Genomic DNA, 25,544 nt, shown 5'->3' on the forward strand with positions numbered 1-25,544 from the left:
TGTTGATATGCATGTCTCTTTCAGATGGATGGTTGCGACCATACCATGAGTTGTTATATGTGATCCTTCTCATTATTGGATGGCTGCAACCATACCTTGATTTCATTATGATCCTTTCTACTGGATGGTTGCGACCATACCATGAGTTGTTATATGTGATCATTCTCATTATTGGATGGATGCGACCATGCCTTGGTTTCATTATGATCCTTTCTACTGGATGGTTGCACCCATGCCTTGGATCCATTTACATGATTATTCTTTGGATGGTTGCGCCTATACCACGATTCATGTATCATTATTCAGAGTTTTCAGTGATGCATATGTATCTATGCTTGCTTGTAGGTTTCCAATGATGGACTTCGGTTCCCCGCTTCCACTTGTAAAGCATTTCACCCCTCACTCTAGTTTAGCCTTCACGCTTTAGGGGGCATCTGTTACACAACATTTTTTTCACTGTACCTGTACTCCCTGTCTATGATCCTGGAGGACCTCTACAGTGTACCCGACATGCTTTCCCATCATGAAGAAACTCCCAGTATGTCCCTCTTCATGAGCATAATAATTCTCCTTTGCATCATTTCCTAAGAATCTTCCTTCTATCCCAGTTTACAAGACTGACGTTGCTGACCAGTTTTCTCCTCCTGCCAATTTACAGAGATTAAAACTAGCCCTCATGCTGATCGGATCAAATGAGCCCTTTTCCAATCACATCTATCCTCTTTTGGAAGGTTTTTTAAATAAGGAGCCAAAACTTCCATGTCTAGAAGCTTCGTAACGGAATTCTGGTAGATGGTTGAGCCAGATAGATCCGAGGAAATCAGTTTGGGCTTCTTTCACCTATTAAGATGGAACAAACTCAAGAGATAATACCTTCTCCCAAAATGAGAGGAACCATCTCCCATCCATCCAAGCTATATAAGCCTCTCTTTTTCCCAAGCAAAAGTTAGTTGGAGTTTTGGAGCAAGTGTGAATAACCAGCAAGCCATTTATAGCTTATAGTTTTCTAGTGTGTGTTTGACGGACAATAGTGTGATTTTGGTTTGGTTTGAGACTAGAGGGAAAGAGGCCTTAAACTTCCATTTGTTGGGGCTATCCATGAAGTGCTAGTAGAACTGCGGGAACCTGGATACATCGGAGGAGACTAGCAACGTAAAGGCACCGGTTGTAATCTCTTTCTGATTTATATTAATGCAACTATCAATTGATTTCCTACATGAAGTGTCATTTTACATCTTTATGGCTTAATGTTCCTTGAACTATTAAGTAGGCTAAATACAATATTGCATGTTGTCACATTTTTTGTTGTTGTTGTTTGCTTGTTTCAGGTATTCGAAGGAAGGAAATAGAAGATAGTTAGAGTGAGGAAGAAACATCATCACCAAGCAGAATAGTGTTATAGGAGGTAGGCCCTCTTAATTGATTCTAGCTTAAGGAGATTTTCCATAGATTGTTTGTTTGTTGCTAGACCCGCTCTCTTGGGCTAGAGGAATTGTTTGTGTCTGCACTGAGAATTTACCTGCACTGCAAGCTACAAATGCTTCAACAAAATGACAAAGAGGGTTGAGGATTGCATCGATGTTATAGTTGATGAATCATTGCCTCATCTAGTGAAGTCTAAAGAAAATGAGAATTCAAATGATGAGGATGCTTATGATCTCAAATATGCATATCAATAAGAAGAAGAAGCATAGGAAGAAGATGAAGATGAAGTTATGACACAAATGCACAAGACTCCATCCACATATGTATAAAAGAAACACCGAGAAATTCAAATATTTGGCGATCGATGAGTCGGTGTCCAAACAAGAAGGAAATTCAATGGAAGTTCTAGTAATGAAAATCTTGCCTTTATCTCACAAATTGAGCTGAAAAATATCAATCAAACCAATGAAGAAAAGTTTTGGGTCAAAGCAATGAATGAAGAGCTGGACCAGATTGAGAAAAATGCCACTTGGGAGGCTGTCCCCAAGCCCAAGGATAAAAATGTTATTGGCACAAAATGGGTTTTCAAGAATAAATTGAATAAGGAAGGACAAGTTGTAAGAAACAAAGCAAGACTGGTTTGCAAGTGTTATGCACAAATAAAGGGAATAGACTTTGATGATATATTTGCACTATTAGCAGGACTAGAAACCATTATAATGTTTCTAGCTTGTTCCAGTGATAAGAATATTAAAGTATATCAAATGGATGTAAAATAAGCCTTCCTAAATGGAGATTTAAAATAAGAAGTGTATATAGAACAACTAGAAGATTGCATGCTCTCGAAGAATGAAAATTATGTTTGCAGATTGAGAAAGGCTTTGTATGGGCTTAACAAGCTCCAAGAGCATGGTATGCCAGACTAGACAAATATCTCTAGCTGCAAGGTTTTAAAAGGGGGACTATGATAGTAATATGTACATTGAATTTGAAGATGATAACTTGCTAATTATTGTGGTTTATGTAGATGATATTATCTTTGGCAATGATTTGGATCAGATGGGACAACAATTTGTTGAGGTAATGCAAAAATAATTTAAAATGTCAATGACGGGGGAGTTTTCGTTCTTTCTCAGATTGCAAATTACCCAATCAAAAAAGGGTATCTTCATTTCTCAGTCCATGTATCTAAAGAAAGCATTGGAGAAATTTGGGATGGAATACTGCAAACTAGTTTGTACGCACATAGTGACTGGTTGTAAGCTAACTAAAGAGGATGAATCTCCTCCTATGAATCAAACAACTTACGGATCAATGATTGGAACATTTCTATATCTAACTGCTTCACGGCCAAACATAATGCAAGTAGTGTGCTTGTTGGCCATATTTCAAACAAGTCCCAAAGAAAGTCATGTAAATGCAGTTAAAAGAGATTTCAAATGTATGCAAGGCACAATAGGTGGTATTCTAGAGGTAAGATTTCAATTTAAAAGATTATATTGAATTTGGTTGGGTTGGTAGCATTGATGATAAGAAAAGTACCTCTACAGCAACATTTTTCTTAGGGGATTCTCTTATACCGTGGGTGAACAAAAAGCAGGAATCAGTCTCTCTATCTACATCTAAAGCTGAATATATAGTTGTAACCACTTGTTGCATTCAGATTATGTGGATGAATCGGAACTCAAAGGCATCAAGGTTGACTTAAAAGAATTTATCCAAATCTTTTATTACAAAATGAGTTCTATCAGCATCTCCAAGAATCTTGTTATGCATTCAAAGCCAAAACATATTCAAATCAATTGTCATTTCTTGGGAGAACATGTTGTTTCTAATGTTATTTTTCTTGATTATGTGGGCACTGATGAGAAGCTTGTAGATATATTTACAAATCCTCTATCATGAGAGCCATTTGAATATATCAGACAAAAACTCGGAATAGTATCTCTAACAAAAAATTGACTTAGCTCAGGAAATGGTTTGTAGCTACTTATGATAGTGATTAATTTAATAAGTACGTTGCAGGAGAAAGGCATCATATTTGGGCATGGATTAACAGGGAGATGGCACTACCCTTTAAAATTGATGTCAAAGGGGAAGATAAATCATTGGGTGTTTTAGCCTAAACATTATGACATGACAACATCCAAGGAGGAGTTCTAGCTAAAGAAAATTTGTAAGTTTGATAGTTAAGTGGTAGTGTCTTAAGGAAGAGAAGAGTTTGAAAGATCTCAGGGGCAGTGTTGCATTTTGTTAGAGTCATCAATATCACAACAATGTTTGCCAGTATTTGCATCAATGCCAAAGGGGGATATTGTGGTGAAAATTGTTGTCATTGATGTGGGTTCCATGTAGCTTTCCAAGGAATGTCAAGTTGAGTGGGAGTTCTCTGGTAGTTGCATATTTTAGTAGAGAACCATCATAGCATTAAGTTAAGTGAGAAAGCTAAAAACATTATAACTATGATGGTTGGGTGGCCTAGTCTTTGAAGGCCTTCTGCCTCAGGGGATCTGCTCATTTGCCTTTACAATGTGCTCAAATGGATAGACCTTGGAAAGACCTTTCCAATGTCATAAAGCAACTCGAAAAACTCCAAAGGATGATGGAGTTATGGCCAGTTGAAAATTTTGAAGAGTTCCATGCCTCAAGGTTCCACATAGACCTTGTGTTTTGCAATTAAATTTCTTTTTAATAAAATTTCATACTTAAGTGAATTTACGAAGAAGTCAATCTAGTTGGTCAAGTGGCCTAGTAGGTAGGTCAATCTAGTTGGGAGGTAGTCTGATTGGGGGAAAGTAATGGAACATTGCACATGACAACATGGACCAACAACAATGGGACAAATGGTGCACTTCCATAGACCGATAATGGTGAGAAGGATGATTAAGTGGAAGCCACGATGGAAAGATGATGTTAGCACACGCTAACATGGAACCCATGGATTGGGACACATGACATGTAGATTAATACTTTTTAGGTGCCAAAGTGGCCTACTTCCAAGTGACATGTGGTAGTGCCAGTAGGTGAGCACATACCATAGGTGACATCAACATGATGATGTTGTAGAGGTCTTGAAGTTTGTGTCAGGAAATCATTATGTTGAAGCTTACATGTGTATTTGATGTAACACCCTCCTCCCACATTCACCCAAGTAACCATGCCAACTGGGGTAAACATGAGACGAGAGGCTACTATGATCAAATTCGACATCCTATGTGACCTTAAGGAATTGGAATAAATGGAACATCACACACAGTCATCCAACATCATCAACAGAACCCTCAAGACCAAGTTAGCCACTCAGACAACCTGTCCCTAGGTCCCACTATTATTTTGGATCTCTTAGGCCATAGTCGCTCTCATGCTATGGGCAAGGGAGCGACTAGCAACCCAAAGTCGCTCTCACATGCTTTCCTGCTAGTGACCAAAGACCAAAATTACCAGTTCTGTGCTAGCGACCCCAAGATTTAAGCCACTTTTTCAGGCCCAGGTCACTGCCCAAAATGGAGTGATAGCTTAGAATCAGTAAAAATATAGGGAAACAATGATGCAAAAGCAATAAACTAAACAAGACCATAATCAGACCCTTACTAGCCATGACAGGCATTTTGTCAAACATATAATCAACACGTAACCTATAGGTGTAAACAACAAAATTAAGTGTAGGGGTCTCATACTTATCTGAGAATTGTTATGAATCATTGTTCCCTCATGTCATTTGATGCATTATCATCTATTAGGTCATAGACACATTATCCATTCATATACAAGTAAAAACATGTTAAGAGCCATACATAGCTGCTATCATAAAATATACATATAATGAGCATAATAGGAACAAAAATACCATAAACATAACAGCAATCAAAATCCACATATACATCAATACATTTACACATGAAAATCAAGGGAATGAAATTTTCATTAATCAATGTAATGAACCAAACGGAGATGGGACTACCACGTTCCACCCGACCATAGATTCACTGATCCAAGTCTCTCTTCAGCCAATCACCCCCATGCCATATTCCAAGCATGAATGTGGGACTCATAGAACACATTAAAAACACAAATCAACATGGATGCCACCGGAGTTCTCTACCTACACTGTGAGGAATTTGAGTGCCTCCTAATCTCTCAGGCTTTACCGTGCATCCACGATCTGATCCAGGGATCACTAGGACCTACACTGAGACATACTCTCTAGGCTTTATTGTGCATCCATCTCGAGATCATTAGGCCCAATGGAGAGAAAATCCACCTCTTGGCTTTACCGTATATCCTGCCATTCACCGGCAAGGATTCCTAGCCCCACTGAGGCACACGATATGGCTTTACCACAACCCACAATCTGGTTCAGGGGTTACTAGTCCAGTGGCTTCGTGATCCTCAGTCTGGTTTAGGTACCACTTAGGCCATGTGTTTTTCAATTCAGAGATCCATCCCACTCAACTTCAAACCCAATCTGGTCATCCCACATAAACCAAATGAGAGAACCCACCTCATGAAAGTTATCAGGAAATGGAAAGGCTAGGTTGAAAATATTGTCACCCATGGAAAAACCCCGGTCATTGTAGAAAAGAAACACGTGCAATCCCATGCATGCCAAATCTAGCAAGGAAAATACACATGCAAGTCAATAATTGCAACGAAGCCCAATGTAGTTGCTTGATCTTGACTTTCCCTACTTGATCTTTGCGTTCTCTTGCCTTCTTTTCCTTTCTTGCTCCAATGCCAAAGTGATCCAAGAAACTTTAAGTGTCCAAGAGTGAGAGAGAGAGAGAGAGAGAGAGAGAATAATGAGAGAGCTCCAAAACTCAACTGACAAAAGGTTACCAACTGATCCTCGGAAGCCTTTTTATGAATGAGGCCTCTATTTTCTTCATTTTCCATTATTTTCCTTCAATTTCCTCCTCACATGCAACCTGTGACCTTTCACCTCCTTTTTCTCCTAATTTCCATTATTTTCATAAATAAATGTGCCAAAAATGCCATTTTGCCTTCCCAAAGCCTTAGCCATTGCCTTTGCCAATTTCCTTAGCCATAAACAATAAAATGAACACCCCCTAGGATGTCTTGCCCAACTTTCAGGTTGGAATAAGTGTCCCATCAACCATGGTTATTGTTTTTAACTTTATTACATGGAATTTTCACCACGGTTGTTACATTTTATTTTCTCAAGCTTTGAACGATTGATTAAGTTGTGCACCCAAAAACGAAGGAGAAGGTTCGTAGTCAGGCAATTTGGACTAGTCAAGACTTTCGAGATACTTAGTGGAAAAAGTGTTAGTGCTTACCTCTGACCTCCCAAACTGTGGGGACCTAGTACAAGAAGGGTTAAAATGCACATTATGTTGGCCAATGGGATTATCTGCACACTAAAAGATCTCATAAACCCCGAGTTGTGTGTTTAAACACTCAACCATTAGGTTGTTATTTATAGCCCCTTAAGCATATGATTCCAAGTAATTAGGGGCGTAGAATGGTCTTTTGGTGGAATTCATTGAATCTGGTAGTTAGCCAATTTTAGAGATGTAGCTATAAAAACTGCTAATAACTTATGATATACCAAAACCACTAAACTAAGTAGGTTGATTAGAATTCGATGCCAGACAAAAAACACAACATGGAATTGAATTGCATCAATTGAAGGCATCAAAACACGGTTAATGTGTTTGGTGTAGCACATTTGTTTCAATAACAGGCTTCCTCTGGTCTTGGAAAGTAGATATAGGAGGACAAGTTTTAGCTAGTTCATATTAAGAATCTAGTTTCTAATTGAAATCATCTGATTAGATATTGTGATCATTTAATTGAAAAAGGAAGTTATAATAAGAAAGTAAGGATCAATTGTATCATGCAAGAAAACACTCTATATGATTATGATTATTGGTTTTTTGCTCTAGTATTTACCTTTGATTCATTTAATGTCGTTCTCAAACTATGTGACAGAGTGGGAGGAAAATATCTATAGAGAGTTGTAGTGAAAACCTTTGGTGATGGGGGAAGAGTGTATAGTGTGTATGTGTTGTGTGTGTAGGAGACAAAACAAAGTGGAATAATAGAGTAAGCTACACAGAAGAAATTGTATGGTTGTGCGCCAATGATAAGGCAAAGGAGAAGGAGCTGTAGAAATACAATAGAATAGAGTCTCAATTAATCTTGTAATATTGAAGTAGAACACTTGACTGAAGTAGGTAGGGGCTTGCAATTATAATAACTTGGAGCCTCTAGGAAAGTTGTGGCATGCTGATTTGAAGGGGGTTGGGGCCTCCTGTGAGTAGGTGCTCACAAACATATGATGTAATCAGAGTTGGTGCCTTGATTATCATCATAATACAAAAATAGTCTTTGGTGGTTTTTTTCTCTGAAGGGTTTCCAGGTAAATCATTATGTTCAAATGTACGTGAATGTTAGTTTGTCATGTGTTATTTGCTTATATGCAATTGAAAGTTTAAGTGCTCAAAATAAAAGAAAAAACTTGTTAATTACAGATTCACCCCCCGCTCTTAGTAATTCCTGATTCCATACAATTGGTATTAGAGCCTAGTTCCTTCAAGAATGACTTAACCACTAGAAGGTAGATTGATGGGGAGTCATGGCTAGACAATAAAGTCAGGATTCTTATTCAAGTAAGATACCAATCTTCGATTGTTGAGAAATGGCAACAAGAAATTCCAGTTTAATTTGTCCTTGAATTAAACTGAGAATTAAAATCGAATTATATTCTCATAGCAACTTGTAAATAGCTAGTTAAGTTTAATTAACTTAATTAGCTTAAGAATTTCGAGTTGGAAGTCTTTTTGAAGTCATGTATATGTTCTCCCTAAGTTTTAGGGGTCCAATATGTGTTTAAATTGAGTTGGAAATTAGATCACTCAGTTTACTGAGTTAAGTTCAGTTAAATTAGTTCCAAAGTATTTGAGGAACTAATAAAGAGTTAACAGTCAGTTGGTGCACTAATGCATCCACAAATGTCACTCTAGTTAACTGAAGATTCCCTCATCAAAAACTCATGCATGTCAATTCTAAGAAAGACCCAGTTGAGACTAAAGTGCAGGGACAGTGTAATATTAGTTGTATTATTTACTAGAGTGTAAATATCATGCATGAATTGGAGATTGATCCTATGTTTTGATTGCGCAGTTTTGGAAGCATTAATTCCCTTTAAATACAAGTTATTCATCCTAGGAATTACACAAGAGATTAGGGGCTTGGAGAGTTGCTGAATAAGCTAAAGATTTGGCTTGAGCTAGCTTGTGAGCTGAGAAAGTTGAGCATACTTGTGCGGAATTGTTCTAGTGAGAACAAGATTTGTATCTTCACTCATATTTCTGATATATGCAATATAGATAGCGGGGTTTTGAGAAGTGGCTTTCCCCAGATACATCTTGTGTTATGTTCCATTGATTTATCTTCTTCTTTTTCATATTGTTTTGATCGATCTATTGGCTGCGGCTAGTTGAAAGTAGAAGTAGATTCTTGTGTTATGCTTTTGTACATTGCATGAGCTTGTGAATCTATAGGATTTTCTACATGGATGGCACAAATTATGTATTCTAGAAAGTCATGATGGAATCCTATCTCATGTCCCTAGGTGTAGTTGTTTCGAGCATTGTATTAGTTGACTATACTATCCTAGAAACCCTTCCTATAGATGTAGGTAAAAAGGTTTATGGAAATAATGCAAAGGCCAAGAATTCCATTGTCTTCGGTCTTAAGCAATATGAACTAGTAAAAGTGATGCACTATAAGTCAGCTAAGGAAGTATGGGATAAGCTTAAGAATAGTTATGAAGGAGATCATATAGTTAAGCAAGCCAATCTTCAAGCCTCCAGAATGAGCTTTGAGAGCTTAATAATGAATGAAGAAGAAAATATAGCATAATATTTTCTTAAAGTTGATGAGGTAGCAAATACAATTAGAGGACTTGCAGAAGACCTCAAGAATGAACTAATTATCCATAAGTTATTGAAATTTATACCTATGGGATTCAATGCTAATATATCAACTATAGAAGAGATGTTATACTTGAAGTCTCTTTCAATGGAGCAGCTACATGAAACTCTCACATCTTGTGAGAAGAGAATAAGAAAAGAGAAGGTTGAGCCAAATGAGGCAACATTTAAAGTGTCAAAGAAGACAAAGGAACACAAATATCACCAAGAATTTTCTCGCTATGAATCTGATTAGGAGTTGGCTCAATTTGCTAGAGATATAAAACATGGTTCAGGTAAGTATAAGGGAAAACTACCCTCCAAATGTTTTGGTTGTGGAAGAGTTGGGTGTTTTGCCTCCAAGTTTCACTATAAAGAGAAGCCAAAAAGGGAAAAGGATCAAAATCCAAGAGATAAAGCTCAAAAGTCTCAAAAGAAGAAATCCTTCAAGAAAAAGGACTATATTTGAAAGACGCCATTTTTCAGAAGAAAACAACAAATAGTATTTATAAGATGAGCTTGATGAATGTTTACTCATGGCATTTGAATCTGAATCTAGGTCAAAGAATGACTCAGACCTCAAGGAAGAAGAAGAACAAGGCGTAGTGGATCTTGAAGGAGAGCTCGTCAGCACTCTTGATGAACTAAAGAAGGCCAGATGGAAGAACAAGCAACTAAAATAGTAGTTGTTATGAGATGAAGAAGGTATTTACAACTCTGATAATGAAGAGTTTGTTTATCAAAGATAAAAACTTGAATAAGTTATTAATAGCAAGGGCATTCTAGCACAATAATTAGAAGAAAAAACAAAATAACTATAACCAACTAGAGGATGAGAATAAAATCTTGAAACAAGAACTAGCCCAAAAATGGGAGAAAATGATCCCAAAAACATATAAAGAGGAAATTATGTCTTTGATACCCAAGCTTGAGGAAGCAAAAAGGAATGAGGAGGTCTTGAATGAATTAATCATTGAATGGGAAAAGAACTACCACAATTTATAAGCATAGATTGTATCTATGAGGAAAAACATTAGGAAGTCTGCGACATAGGTGGATTTAGATATATAAAATAAATTGTTGAAGGAACAAGGAAACTAAATCACATTATCTCCAACAAATAAGGCAGGTCTGGGATACCATGAAAAGCTAAAATTGCTTAAAGGAAATTCTAATATTAGATCCACGGGATACAAAGGTATTCAAATCTATGCATAGGTTTTACAAGGAAAAGATAGTGAAGATAAACAAAGGTCAACTCAGAGAAGCACTGAACAATTGAACAAGTCCGTTAAATTTTCAAATATTTCCCCACTTAGATATGTAAATCAACCAACAAGACGACTAAGGTACAATCAATATGCTCAAGCTCATCAATTCTCAAATTTTAGGTACACAAAGTTGTTATATGGACATTAATATTCATGTTATATTTTTTTACATAAAGCCATTAACTGTAGAAATGTCAAAGTTGAAAGAGATTAAAATTTCAAATATAGATACTATCAAATTCTATGTCTAGAATTTCATTCTCGGGGAGTATAAATTCCTTATCCCCTTATTAAATGAAATTGAGTGTTTCAAATGCAATAACTTTGGACACAATGCAAGTGAATGCAGAAGCAATTTTGACTATCCATCTAAACACAATATGTCTAAACAGTCACTACATCCAAGAGACATGAAGAGGTGGAAGTAGAAGACTAAGGAGTGTGGACTTTCGTTACATGCATATGACTAGTAAGGAAAATGGTATGTAGACAATGGTTGTTCCAAGCACATGACTAGAGATAAAATCAAGTTCTTGTCTCTAAAAGAGAAAAGCAAAGGCAATGTCACATTTAGAAATAATGCTCCAACACAAATTAAAGGAAGGGCATAGTTAGTCTAAATGAAAAGACCAAGGCTCAAAATGTATTATATGTGGATGGTCTCAAGCACAACCTACTAAGTGTAAGTCAAATGTGTGACAATGGCTATGATGTGACTTTTCACTCTAAGGAATATGAGATATGAAAAGCTAAGAATGAAAAGTTTGTAGGAAAGGCAATCAGAACTCACAACAATGTGTATGTGTTTGATGATTCCAGAGTGAATTGATACTTAAGCAAAACAAATCAAACATGGAGATGGCACAAAAGGTTGGGGCATGTAAATTTCAACGGTTTAGTAATGATTAATAAGTTAAGGGCATTCAGAGGCTTACCAAGACTATCAAAGCTTGATAGTCCAATCTGCAAGTCTTGTCAATTTGGAAAACAAACAAAGATATAGTTCAAAAATAAGGAGTTCTTGTCTTCTAAACCTCTCGAGTTGGTCCACACAAATATATGTGGTCCCACAAGAACAAATATCCTAAGAGGAGAAAGATACTTTATTGCATTTATTAATTATTTTACTAGGGATAACTGGATAATGTTGTTGAAAGAAAAGTCAGAAGCCTTGAGCAAGTTTAAAATATTCAAGGCTTAGGTTGAGAATGAGAAGGAACTTAAGATTAAATGCTTGAGATCTAATAGGGGAGGAGAATTCATATCAAAATATTTTTAAGATTTCCGTGAAAAGCATGGCATAAGGAGGCAATACTCTATAGAAAGAACACCGCAACATAATGGAGTGGTTGAAAGGAAAAACATAACCATTTAGGGGGTGGACAAAGCAATGATGGATGAAGGGAAGGGTTGCATAGAGCTTATGGGGAGAAGCAACCCAAGTAGTTGTTTACTTAGCAAACAGAACATGACTCAAGCCTAACAGTGATAAGACCCCTTATGAGCTATAAAAAGGAAGGCCAACATTTATTTGCTAGTAAACATTATATCAAGATAATTAATAAAGGATATTGAAAGTATGACTCCTGAGCAAATGAGGTTATATTCCTTGGAAATTTAGTGAAGAGAAAAGGCTACAAATGCTTCAACAAAAGGACAAAGAGGATTGAAGATTACATCAATGTTCTAGTTAATGAAACACTGCCTCATTTAGTGAAGTCTAAAGAAAATGAAAAGTAAAATGACGAGGAGGATTCTACCTTCAAATATGCAGATCAAGAAGAAGAAGAAGCACATGAAGAAGATGAAGAAGAAGACATGACACAAAGGCACATGACTCCATCTAGGTGTGTGCAAAAGAAACACCCAAAAATTCAAATACTTGGTGATCGAAGACTTATCGTCCAAACAAGAAGGAAATTCATTGGAAGTTCTATCCATGCAAATCTTGCCTTACTCTCACAAATCAAGCCCAAAATATATATATTAGTCCAATGAAGACAAGTTTTGGATGAAAGCAATGAATGAAGAGTTGGACCAAATTGATAAAAATGACACTTGGCATCTTGTCCCCAGACTCAAGGATAAAAATGTTATTAGCACCAAATGGGTTTAAGAATAAGCTAAATGAGGAAGGACAAGTTGTAAGAAACAAAGCAAGACTAGTCTGCAAGGGTTATGCACAAATAGAGGGGACAGACTTTGAGGAGACATTTGCACCAGTAGCAAGACTAGAAGCCATTAGAATATTTCTAGATTTTTCTAGTCATAAGAAAAATAAATTATATCAAATGGATGTAAAATCAACCTTCCTCAATGGATATTTAGAAGAAGAATTGTATATAGAACAACCAGAAGGTTTTTTTCTCTCAGAGAATGAATATCATGTTTGTAGATTGAGAAAGGCTTTGTATGGGATTAAATAAGCTCCAAGAGCATGGTATGTTATAATAGGCAAACATCTCCTACTGCAAGGTTTTAAATGAGGGATTGTTATAGTAAACTGTACATTAAATCTGAAGTTGCCACTTGCTAATTATTGTGGTTTATGTAGACGATATTATCTTTGGCAATGATTTGGAACATATGGGATAACAATTTGCTAAGATAATGCAAACAAAAAAATGTCAATGATATGGGAGCTAGCCTTGTTTCTTACATTTAAAATTATCCAATAAAAAATGGGTATATTCATTTCATAATCCAAGTATCTAGAAGAAACATTGAAGAAATTTGGGATGGAAGATTGCAAACAAGTTTGTACCCTCATGGTGATTAGTTTTAATCTAAGTAAAGAGGATGAATCTCCTCATGTGAATTAGACAACCTACAAAGAAATTATTAGAATCTTGTTATATCTAACTGTTTCCCAGCCAGACATAATACAAGTAGTGGGCTTGGTGGCCAAATTTCAAGCAAGTCCCAAAGAAAGTCATGTAAATGTAGTTAAGAGAATTTTCAAATACATGTAAGGCACAACAGACTTTGGCTTATGTTATGCTAAAGGTAAATATTTCGATTTAAAAGCTTATATTGATGTTGATTTGGCTAGTAGCATTGATGAAAGTAAAAGTACCTCTAAAGCAACATTTTTCTTAGGGGACTATCTTGTATCATGGGTGAGAAAAAAGTAAGACTCAACCTCTCTATATATAGTTGAAGCTGAATATATAGATGCAACCACTTGTTGCACTCAGGTTATGAGGATGAAGCGGACCCTCAAAGACATCCAGGTTGACTTAAATGAACCTATCCCAATCTTGTGTGACAACATGAGTTCTATCAACATCTCCAAGAATCATGTTATGCATTCAAAGACAAAACATATTCCAATCAAATATCATTTTTTGAGAGAATGGGTCGTTGCTAAATTTGTTTATCTTTATTTTTTGGGCACTAATGAGAAACTTGTAAGTATATTTACAAATCCTCTATCGCGGGAACCATTCAAATATCCCAAACAAAAACTCAGAGTAGTATCTCTAATAAAAAAAATTACTCAGCTCAGGAAACTACTGAGAGTAGTATCTGCAACTATTTATGATAATGCTTAATTTAATAAGTAAGTTGTAGGAGAAGGGCATCATATATGTGCATGGCTTAAGGGGGATATGGTACCACCCTTTATCATTGTAGTCAAAGGGGGAGATAAATTGTTGGGTGTTGTGGCCCAAACATCGTGACACGGCAACATCCAAGGGGGAGTTGTGGATTAAGAACATTTGTAAGTTTAATGGTTTAGTGAGAGTGTCTTCAAGAAAATAAGAGTCTGAAAGATGTCAGGGGGAGTGTCGCTATTTGTTAGAGTCATCAATATCACAACAATGTTTGTTAGTGTTGCAATCAATACCAAAGGGGGAGATTGTTGGGAAAATTATTGTCATTGATGTCAAAGATGTGGGTTCCATGGATCTTTCCGAGGAATGTCAAGTTGAGGGGGACTTCTCTGGTAGTTGTGGCTTTTAGTAGATAACCATTATAGTAGAAGGTTAAGTGAGGAAGCTAAAGATATTATAAATATAATGGTTGGGTGTCCTAGTGTTGGAAGGCACTTCTGATTTAGGGTATCTGCTTATTTTCCTTTATAATGTTCCCAAATGGATGGACCTTGGAAATACCTTTCCAGTGATATAAGGTAGCTTGAAAAACTCCAAAGGATGATGGAGTTATGGCCAGTTGAATTTTTGGTAGAGTTCCAAGCCTAAAGGTTCTGCATAGACCTTATGTTTTGCAAAGAAATTTCAGACTTAGGCAGATTTATGAAGATGGTGGGCCAATCAGGCTTGTGGCCTAATTGATAGGTTAGTCCAGCTAGGAAGTAGTTTCATCATGAGAAAGTAATAGAACATGGCACAAGACAACATGGACCAATGACGATATGAAAAATGGCACATTTCCATGGACTGATGATGTTGAGTAGGATGATGAAGTGGCAGCGATAATGGCAAGATGATGTCAACACATGTTGCTGTGGAACTCAAGGCTTGGGACACTTGGCATCTAGATTCAAACTTTTCAAGTGCAGCCTACTTCCGGGTGACACGTGACACTGCCAAAAGGGGACATGTAGCATAGATTATGTTAGCATGATGAAGTGGATTAGGTCTTGAAGTTCATATTAGGAAATCATTTCGTTGAACTTTTCCTATGTATTTTATTTTCTTGGGTTTTGATGATTAAATAAGTTGCATGCCCAACAACAAAGGAGAAGGTTTGTAGTTGGGCAATTCAGACTAGTCGGGACTTTCAAGCTAGTTAAGGGAAAAAGTGTTAGTGCCGACCCTCGACCTCCCAACATGTGTGGGACCCAGCACAAGAAGACTCAAAATGCACATTATGTTGTCCAGTCGATGTTTCGATTGTCAGATTATCTGCACACCAAAAGATCTCCCGACCCTCGAGTTGTGTGTTTTTAAGCACTCAACAGTTAGGTTGTTGGTTCTAGCCCCTTGTTCATATGATGCCAAGTCATTAGGGGTATAAAATAGCTTGTTTGGAGGCATTTATTGAATCAAGTAGTTATCTAATTTTGGAGATGTAGAGATAGGCACTGCCAAAAGAATGTGATATACCAAAATTTCTAAACTAAGCAGGTTGATCATAATTCAATGCAAAAATAGAAAAAATGACATGGAATTGAACTGCACTGATTGAAGGAAGTAGATCACAATACATGCAATTGGTGTAGTGCATTTTTTTAGTAACGGGCTTCCTCTAATCTTGGAAAATGATATTGGAGGGAAAATTTCAGTTAGTTCAGATTAAGAATGTAATTTCTAATTAAAATACTATGATAAAGTATTGTGGTCATTTAATTTACAAAGGAATCCATACTGATAAATTAAGGATCAATTGTATCATACAATAAACACCTTCTATGATTATGATCGTCGGTTTCATGCTCTAGTATTTACTTTCCTACAGGCTCTCATTCATTTAATGTTGTTCTCGAACTATGTGACAGAATGGGAGGGAACTCTATGTATAGAGTCATAGTGAAAATCTTTGGTGTTGGGGGGAAAGTGTATAGTGTGTATTTGATGTGTGTGTATGAGTCGAAACATAATGGAACAATAGAGTAAGATGCATCGACGAAATTGTATGGTTGTGTGTCAATGCTAAGTATGCTGAGTGAAATGCAAAGAGTGCAGTAGACCATAAGCATCTAAGGTAGGGACAGTTGGGTGTGTGTGTCGAGGCAGAGGAGAAGGAGTTGTAGAAAGACAATAGACCAAAGTCACAATTAATTTTTTAATACTAAGCTAGAACACTTAACTGAAGCAAGTAGGGGCCTACAATTATAAGAGGTTATAACCTTTAGGCAAGTTGTGGAATGCTTATTTGAAGCGGGTTGGAGCCTCCTATGATTAGGTTCTCACAGACATATGATGTAACCAGATTTGGTACCTTAATTATCATCATAATACAAAAACAAGCTTTGGTGGTTTCTCTCTCCGGAAGGGTTTCCACGTAAATCATTGTGTTCAAATGTATGTGAATACCAGTCTCTCATGTGTTGTTTAATTGTATGCAAATGAAAGTTTAAGGCTCAACATAATAGAAAACAAATGTTACCTACTCTTTCACAACCCCCCCCCATCCTTGGTAATTCTTGATTCCCAACAAATTCATTAAGAAAAAAGGAATTCAAAATTGGTGATTGGGCTTTGCTCTTTGAATCCAAATTCAAAGATTTCAAGGGCAAATTTACCACTCACTGGCTAGGCCCCTATGAAGTAGAAAAAGTATTTGATAATGGTTCAGTCAAGATAAATACAATTGATGAGTAAGGAGTATCATTTTGTGATAAATGGCCACAACTTGAAGCTCTACAACAAACCAATTAACAATGATGATTTTATTTGCCGGATATTTCAACAAGTTGAGATGCAAGTTGTGGGTATCAACAACTATACTTCTACACCTATTCCATCCAGAAATTTATTTTTCTAATGAAAATATAAATAAAAAATAAAGAAGAAGAAGAAATATATGAAAAAGAGAAAAAAAATGATAAATAAATTTTGTTGTCAAAATATAGGTTCCTGGCACATCTTAAACTTGAATTTTCATTGGAAAATCGACCAATTGGCTAATGAAAATTCCAAATAAAAGATCCATGCAATAATTTTGTTTCACAAAGTTGTAAGTACTCTCTAATGACGTTTCAAAGATTTTGAGGGGAATACTTGAAAATTATTTTCAAACTCTTGTATATATCTTTATTCGCATAGGTTGTGTATATAATACACATAGAAATTGTATATATCCCAGAATCCTAATCTTGTTGCTATAACTCATTCATTTTTTAGATGGCTTGATCAAAGATGATAAGTCCTTTCAAAGCTCCAAAGGAGAAGAGCATTATCATCTATCAAAGACAAATAAATCATCAAGCACTATCTTTTATGCTAAATGAAATCACCAGTTTTGGTGATATCATGGGGAGCATACCACATAATTTCAAGGCACAAAAGAAAGTCCTATCAGAGTAAAATTTTGCCTTGATCAAAGAGATTGAGCAACTTAAAGAGGAAAATGAGCAATTGAAAGAAGAAAATCATAACCATCATCAAGAAAAGAAAACACTCAAGATCAAGAATAAAAGGCTAAGGATAACCATAAAAGCATAGAGGGACCTTACACCAATATAAATAACCTTATTTCATCAACATTAGAGGGAACTGACAGCAACATAACTTGCTCAAACTTATAATTATCATAGGGACCTCAAATCTTTGCTACTTCATAATCACAGGAGCAATAGTATAATTTACCCCAAATCATCGTGCGAGGGACCTGAAATTTGCCCCATAATATTATTATCAAAGGGACTTGAACCAATGATTCCCCCATCATTAGAATACCTACAACTACTTCCAAATGGTCATCAATGAAGGACTTGCCAAAAGTCAACAATGTCATCAACAAATGCAAGCAACAAAAAGGATATATAGCTATCTACAAAGGAGGTTTGATGATTTATTTTACAATGCTTGAATTGTTACATCAAATTTTTGAACTAAAACTTTTCAATTGAATACCTTTTTCCAAAAAAAATCCTTGTCACAAAATTTAATGGTCTAAGACCCAAAATTTTGTGAAATCCTTAAAATTATTTCTCATGAGACCTGTACCCTAGTTCACACTTCTTCTTAAGAAACTTAGACTATTTTATACTTGCATTCCTATATTACCATTCTCTCCTTTCCTTGTTATTCTTCCTATGACTTTATGCAACCATTCTTATCAATAAGGACATGATATGAGGCTATAATACAAATATTTTCAAAGTATCAAAGTCGGTTTTAAAAGGTTGATTTTCAAAGTACAAAGGTCAGTTCAAAAATGCTTGAAACAACAGAGATAAGGACACAACAATTAGATTGATGATAACACAAGAAAGAGAAGGTAATGGAACATTGTTTTGATCATGAAGAATGAAGTCATTACAAGTTATAAGAGACGAGTTATAATGATTAAAAGATTTGCTTTTAAACCCTGACATATAACTCAAATTTATTGAGACTCAAGCAACAAAAATGAGTCTATAGACTATGTTTTTAAAGACATAAGTATCCTTTGATGGAAATCATGCTCAAGTAGGACATCTTACCATCCACTTGTATCAGTTTGTACTAAACCAGATTACATGCTTACCACAAGGTGGAGAAAAATGATTTAAAACACAACACTTATAAGGAAAGCCATGGACTTATTTTATAAAAAAGTCAAGGACAAATCCAAACTAGAAGAGAGGTATGCCTAACAATTAGTTAAGGCATCCATGGGATAAAGTTACTTTGATAATACAAAGGCATATAACATGTTATGGTAAATTTAGTCTTATCTACCTTTATCACACTAGGATATTGCAACATTTGAGAGGAGAAAGTACCTTACTATTTACTCAAGAGTCTCACTAAAATGTCCAAGTTAGCACAAAAATATCTAGATGGTGACAAACACATAAATCATCATGGCTTGATCAAGATTATTATAGAGTGGGAACTGACCAAGGCCCAAGAGACTTGGGAAACTTTTCTTAAAATAAATCAATTTGTCACAATGTACGAGAAGGAGTCCATAGAGGAATAAGATACACAACAAGTTCAAGTTGAGGATCAAGATAAAGAGCCATAACAAGAACAACCAATAAAAGAATCAGTACATGGGAGAATGACAAGATCTATGACTAAATAGGTGGGCAGAGAGGAAGAGACAACTAGACTTCCTAAAAGGGAAAAGAAACTAAGAACCCAAAATTTTCCTTTGGTTGAAACATAAGTCAATGATAGGATTGATAGGGACCAATAAGTTCTTTATGACTATATAGAATCTTTATAGATTGAAGAAAAACGAGAACAAAAGAATACACAGAGAGAAAAGTTGTTTGAGGACTATACCTCTAATGATGACGAAGAAGAGTATACAACTATAGAGGAGGAACTGAGAGAAATTATAAAAAATAAATCCTCAAAACAAGTTTAAACACCTTATGTGCCATCACTAGATGAAGGTATATCTCCTTAAGAAAAAGCCCTTGAAAAGAAGAAGAGGACCAAAAAGATTGTACATAAAATGCAAGTATTAGGGAGATACTTGACGTCACAAAATGATTTTTTGACCAACACAACCTCTCATCGATAAAAGAAAATAAAAGAATTCAAGAGGAAAAAAAGAGGTTGCAAGAAGAAAACAACTTGATCTCTACACAAGCATATAAATGGTATGAAAGGAAAAAGGGACTTAAGATTGAAAATAAAAAATTGAGTGAAACTACCCATGAAGAAGCCTATGATAGAGGGACAATCATTACAATCTCTCAAAGAAAATGTGGACTTTCTGTTACAGGTAGCAAAAACAATGTGATGCAACTAATGACAGATTTTGGAAAAAGTATGAGGACATACTTCACCTTCAGTGTAGGGGAATGCTAGTCCTCTTTTTTATTGGCGAAATTGCTATGGTTTTCTACTTCTTTAGCTCTAAAAATACCTCTTTTAGTCATTTATGACTATATTTTCCCATATTTTTCCTATATAACACTTTCCCATGGTATTTTCTTATTGTTTTTTTTTTTTTTTAATTTAATGTAATTAATTGCATTGTGAAAGAAAATTGCAAAATTTAGTAGGCTTTGTAAATCATCCTTTGATGTTATATTTGTAGAAGGTATGGGTAAAACATAGAACATGGGTTTTGATTGTGGGTATCCTAAGATGGTAAGTTACCTACTCGCCCGTCTTGAAACAACTCTAAAACCCCCAGTCAACAAAGACACTCTAGTAGCAAAAATGTAACCCAACTTGCTAAATTCGCCCTAATCCAATTTGCAGAGATTGAATCCACAATTTGAGTTCCCAACAATATAGATTGGATTAGATCTCATCCCTTGAATAGTCTGTAATTAATCTAAAATAAGATTTTTGGTTATGTTGTTGAATTTAACCTATAAAGGCATGCAAACTTAGCTTGCCAAGACATGTTATTATTTTTTAGAACTCAAATTTCAACTTGAGAGCTTGGATTTGAATTATAAACCTTTTCTACGTCATTTTGATCAATTTAGGGAGTAATTTTAAAGTTTCGACTTCTGATTTTAAGTTAAGTGTACTTATTTGTTTGCGTTCTTGCAAGTATGCATTTGTAGAAAGAAGGAATCCTACGTGGGTTTATTGTTTTTCGACATTTCGGGCTAAATACCATAACCCATCATCAGGAAGAGATCCATATTTGTTGAGCAGTGGAATGGCCCCCATTATTCAAGTTAGTACATTATTTCATTTTTGTTCATTAACCTGGTAAATGTTTGCTTTTTCATGATGTTTGTTCACATCTTTCATGTTCATATGCTCTAATCACATCTTGTACATTTAGATTTAAAGTTGTTTGTGGAACTAGTTTCTCAGCCATTATGTAGATATGATTTAAAGCTAGTTTTGAAAACAATATTCATAAGTGTTATTAACTGACCATTTCATGGTTGCATTATCTATTTTTTAAATCTTTCATGTCGTTTTAGTGTAGCTATATCAATTGATTCTTAATATAAGTTAACTAGTCATTATAAGTGATGACAACTAAGCTGCATCTTTACACAATTCGCGGACCTGTGGGTTATGGGCCCACAACATTTTATTATTTTATTTATCACAACCAGAATGAACACGATTTCTTTGACTTTTAAGACTGGAACCCAAATGAATTTAATCTCCTTTATGATCATTTTGCATCTGCCAGAAATGTTAACCTATACGCATGTTGTGATGTGATTATCGTCAAATCGTCATCGAATAAACAGTCTGATCATCCTGAAGTTTAAACTCTTTTAAATGATTTCATCGGGTCTGCTAGTCGAGGTAATGTGTTTGCAAGTTCCTGTGCGATCACCGTGGATCTTCTTCAATTGGACGGTTATCACATTGTCCGCTCGCCAACTAGCCCGGACAATCTCCACCGTCGATGTGACCCCATCTAATCGAACGGTTATCACGCAATCTCGCACAGATTCTTGCAAAACCGATATCAGGTCGAGAGCGCATGAGAAAAGTGGTTTTCTCATGCTATGTGTCGACCACTAAGGTTAATCGCGTGCTCTCAAGAAATTTTGCTTACCATTTTTAGGGCGCGCGAGATACTGCTTACTGTCTTTCAAGACCGCTCCATCCTTCTACTCACACATGGTTTTAATCTCAGCCATTCCTCTTCCGTCGATATTATCCATCTATTTGGCCAATCTGATGGTTTCCGCTGTGTTTTTCAATCGACTACAGTTGCGATCGAAGCTCTCCTTCGTTGATATGTTTTCAAATCCAACGGATCTCTCATTCGCTTATCGGTGGAATTTACATTACAACACAAATTTACCTCTGCCATACTTGTTTAAGGCGAAGTTCATAGGAACTTCATCCCTTACACTCGCACATGCAACTCATCAATTTACAGTAAAGAATATATATGTAGACATACACAGACACACAAAATCTAGACAACATGCATATTTCAATTATATACAGAACTCGATTACAAGCTAAGGCCTCACGACCTGAATCACAAATTGCCCTGTGACTCCATTGCGTACTTTATATCTATCCCTTTCACACAACACAGACTCTCTTATATAGGAAATTAAAAAGGGAGGGATCGTTTAAGATCCATAATTTTCTCCCACAATCACTTAATCAAACCCTTAAATCTCTCTATTCGCATGCATGGCAGATAATTACATTTAATCAAGCCTTCCAAAGACTTATCAATTCCATCAATTTAGCTCTGTTTAAACAGAATTTGCCCCAGTTTACAATGATTGTCCATGTTTCCCCTTTCACGGCTTTAAATTTAAATTTTGATTAAGCGTGTTCTAATGCTCCTGCATCAGACTCCCGAGGCACAAAAAATTTATGACCTTCTGGTCATACGCATTCTTGGTCTCTCGTAACAACATTCGTGAGCTACAACAAAACCTCTGCAGTAGTAAGTCCTCCCTGCTACATGATACCTCACTAAGCTTCTCTCCTCTGAGCTCAGTCTTTTGGCATCTCCCTGGTTCTCTCCTCTGGAACCATATGAGAACTCCATGCTCTAGGCTGCTACAAATATTCTCACCTTCCTCTGTTGCTACTTTGCACAAAAATATAAAGACCACACACTACCAAATCACAACATATTTTCACCTCTACGCAGAATCTTTTTCTGCTCTGATACCAAAACGATGACAGCTAAGCTGCATCTTTACAAAATTTGCGGACCTGTGGGTTATGGGCCCACAACATTTAATTATTTTATTTATCACAACTAGAATGAACACGATTTCTTTGACGTTTAAGACTAGAACCCAAATGAATTTAATCTCCTTTATAATCATTTCGCATCTGCCAGAAATGTTAACCTATACGCATGTTGTGATGCGATTATTGTCGGATCGTCACTGAATAAATGGTCCGATCATCCTAAAGTTTAAATTATTTTCAATGATTTCATCAGGTCTGCTAGCAGAGGTAACGTGCTTGCAAGTTGTCGTGCGATCACCGTGGATCTTCTTCCATCGGACGGTTATCGCGTCGCCCGCTCGCCAACTAGCCCAAACAATCTCCACCATCGATGTGACCCCGTCTAATCAAACGGCTATCGCATAGATTCTTGCACGACCAATATCAGGTCGAGAGCGCACGATAAAAGTGGTTTTCTCGTGCTACGTGTCAACCACTAAGGTTAATTGCGTGCTCTCAAGAAATTCTGCTTACCATTTTTAGGGCGCGCGAGATACCACTTACCGTATTTCAAGTCCGCACCATCCTTCTACTAACACGTGGTTTTAATCTCCGCAATTCCTCTTCCGTCGATATCATCCGTCAATCTGGCTGATCCAACAATTTTTGCTGTGTTGTTCAATCGACTCCAGTTGCGATTTAAGCTCTCCTCTATTGATCTGTTCTCAAATCCAATGGATCTCTCGTTCGCTTATCAATGGAATTCACATTACAACACAGATTTACCTCTGCCATACCTGTTTAGGGCGAAGTTCGTAGGAACTTCATCCCTTACACTAGCACACACAACTCAGCAATTTACAGTAAAGAATATATATGTAAACATACACAGACACACAAAATCCAGATAACACACATATTTCAATTATATATAGAACTCGATTACAAGCTAAGGCCTCACGACCCGAATCACAAATTTCCCTATGACTACATTGCGTACTCTATCCCTTTCACAAAACACAAACTCTCTTATATAGGAAATTACAAAGGGAGGAATCGTTTAAGATCCATGAGTTTCTCCCACAATCGCTCAATCAAACCCCTAAATCTCTCTATTCACATGCATGGCAGATAATTACATTTAATCAAGCCTTCTAGAGACTTATCAATTCCATCAATTTAGCTCTGTTTAAACAGAATTTTCCCCGGTTTACAATGATTGTCCACGTTTCCCTTTCACAGCGTTAAATTTAAATTTTGATTAAGCGTGTTCCGTTGCTCCTATATCAGACTCCCAAGTTACAAAATTTTTGTGATCTCGTGGTCATATGCCTTCTTGGTCTCTCATAACAACATTCGTGAGCTACAACAAAACCTTTGCAGTAGCAAGTCCTCCCTGCTACATTGTACCTCACTAAGCTTCCTCCTCTAAGCTCAATCTTTTGGCATCTCCCTAGTTCTCTCCTCTGGAACCATATGAGCACTCCATGCTCTAGGCTGCTGCAAATATTCTCACCTTCCTCTGCTGCTACTCTGCACAAAAATATAAAGACCACACACTACCAAATCACAACATATTTGCACCTCTACGCAGAATATTTTTCTGCTCTGATACCAAAATGATGACAGCTAAGCTGCATCTTTACACAATTCGCGAACCTGTGGGTTATGGGCCCACAACATTTTATTATTTTATTTATCACAGTCGGAATGAACACGATTTCTTTGACGTTTAAGACCGGAACCCAAATGAATTTAAACTCCTTTATGATCATTTCTCATTGGCCAAAAATGTTAACCTATACGCATGTTGTGATGCGATTATTGTCAGATCGTCACTGAATAAATGGTCTAATCATCCTAAAGTTTAAACTCTTTTTAATGATTTCATCGAGTTTGCTAGCCGAGGTAATGTGCTTGCAAGTTCCTGTGTGATCACTGTGGATCTTCTTCCATCGGATGCTTATCGCATCGTCTGCTAACCAACTAGCTCGGACAATCTCCACCGTTGATGTGACCCCGTCTAATTGAACGGCTATCGCGCAATCTCACGCATATTCTTGCACGATCAATATCAGGTCGAGAGCACGTGAGAAAAAGTGGTTTTCTCATGCTACGTGTCGACCATTAAGGTTAATCGCGTGCTCTCAAGAAATTTCGCTTACCATTTTTAAGGCGCGCGAGATACCACTTACCATCTTTCAAGACTGCTTCATCCTTCTGCTAACAGGTGGTTTTAATCTCCTCCATTCCTCTTTCGTCAATATTATCCATCAATCTGGCCGATCTGACAGTTTCGGTTGCACTGTTCAATCGACTCCACTTGTGATTGAAGCTCTCCTCTGTTGATCTGTTCTCAAATCCAACGGATCTCCCACTCGCTTATCTGTGGAATTCGCATTATAACACAGATATACCTCTGCCATACTTGTTTAAGGCGAAGTTCATAGGAACTTCATCCCTTACACTCGCACACACAACTCATCAATTTACAGTAAAGAATATATATGTAAACATATATAGACACACAAAATTCAGATAACATGCATATTTCAATTATATATAGAACTCGATTACAGGCTAAGGCCTCACGGCCTGAATCACAAATTGCCCTGTGACTACATTGCGTACTCTATATCTATCCTTTTCACACAACACATACTCTCTTATATAGGAAATTACAAAGGGAGATCATTTAA

Source organism: Pinus tabuliformis, chromosome 5_1, assembly GCF_031772625.1.
Source record: "Pinus tabuliformis cultivar Carrire ecotype Pingquan chromosome 5_1, CPIR1, whole genome shotgun sequence".
Classification (NCBI taxonomy): domain Eukaryota; kingdom Viridiplantae; phylum Streptophyta; class Pinopsida; order Pinales; family Pinaceae; genus Pinus; species Pinus tabuliformis.